Genomic DNA, 1,488 nt, shown 5'->3' on the forward strand with positions numbered 1-1,488 from the left:
AAAATAAATTTTGAAATAAATATTTAAATAATCATATTGCTAACAGAATGCCTAATTTCTTATCCCTTATTTCGAAAACAGGCTGGCACACGTATTTTATAATCACAACGGCTACTACACTGCGAGTTATTTATTTCCGGAGATCAAAACCGAAAGAAAAATGTCTCAAATCTACAACTAGGCAGCAGGATAATTTTGTGGAAATATTATCGAAGCGAAATCAAAGTTTAACTGTGTCTCAAATTACTGTTACTTTAACTCAAAACACGCAAAAAGCCGGCCTTAATTACAGCTACAAAAAGATGTTTAGTGTCCGCTAAGCTGAGAGAATGCATTACATCCATAAAACCGGGATCTAATACTCATAAGGGTAATAGATTAGAGTCGACTAAAACACATTGAACATGTAAAAAATGTCCTATTCAATATATTAGAATAGACGTGTTTTATTGAGGCACTCAAAAGAATGAATGCATTCACCTTTGGGGATATATGTGATGTTTGGAGTTATTTTGGTTACAATAAGCGCGGCTACATCATTAAAATTCTTAGAAAATTTAACAAAGGCTACTTTAGAAGAAATCTAAAAACATCAGAAAAATCCGATTGCTTTTGAAGTAAATTTAATTGGACGAAGTTAAGACACTAAGGGCGTAAAATTTCCTTAAAGCTTGGTCAGAAGCTAAAACAGAACGAAGAAATTTTAAAACTAATAAAATATCCTTCACAACTGCCAAACGGATTGGTTGGAATGATACTGAGAAAATTAGCATGGTCCCTGCGCAAGGATGACAGACAAAATCGTGAAGCGTTCCATATTTTTATCAAAGGGGTCGATGGATTGTTGAGGTGGTTGATGATAATGATCTGTATGTTATGAATGATCGATCGCCTACATTTTTATCCACTTGGTCAGGCACTTCATCACATTTGGACTTGAACCTGTGCTTTTCCTCATTAGTTGGACAGGCGAGATGGACAACTATGGCCGATATGCATGAGAGCGACTACTTTTCTACACTGGTTTAATTCACTGACTCATTTGACATATCACCTGCAACGATTGGACTTAATATTGGAAGCATTGGTTGGGACCAGTATAGGTCGCTGACTGAAACCACCCCAATCACTGATGTTGTGGATTCAGTTGTAAAAAAATTCACTAACTCCATTATCAGTGCAGCTGAAAATCCACTCCCATTAACACCAAAAAGTAAAACAAATTACCTGTACCGTGGTGTAATGAAGACTGCGCTAAGGTGATAAACGATAGGAAAAGAGCTCTCAACAAATTCAAATTAAACCCTAGGTTCGAACTTTTCCAATATTCGGCAAGCAAGGTTGAGCTCCTGGAAAAAATTTACTGGTAGCTTAACCCCAGAAGCCTCATTACATGCTATATGGAGAAAAGTAAACATACTGAAAAGCACCCCACAATTCAAAAAACCAGTAATGGTTGACGGAAGTCGACGTATTGAGGACTCATGT

The 1,488-nt window shown here is 36.5% G+C and overlaps 1 pseudogene; it reads left to right on the forward strand.

Moving 5' to 3' along the window:
- The first annotated feature begins 732 nt into the window (after window positions 1-732).
- On the forward strand, window positions 733-823 carry LOC143201824 (uncharacterized; annotated as a pseudogene).
- Window positions 824-1,488: the final 665 nt, after the last annotated feature.

Source organism: Rhynchophorus ferrugineus, unplaced genomic scaffold (assembly GCF_030347505.1).
Source record: "Rhynchophorus ferrugineus isolate W39M unplaced genomic scaffold, kcgeb_rfMv2 rfM8, whole genome shotgun sequence".
NCBI lineage: Eukaryota > Metazoa > Arthropoda > Insecta > Coleoptera > Curculionidae > Rhynchophorus > Rhynchophorus ferrugineus.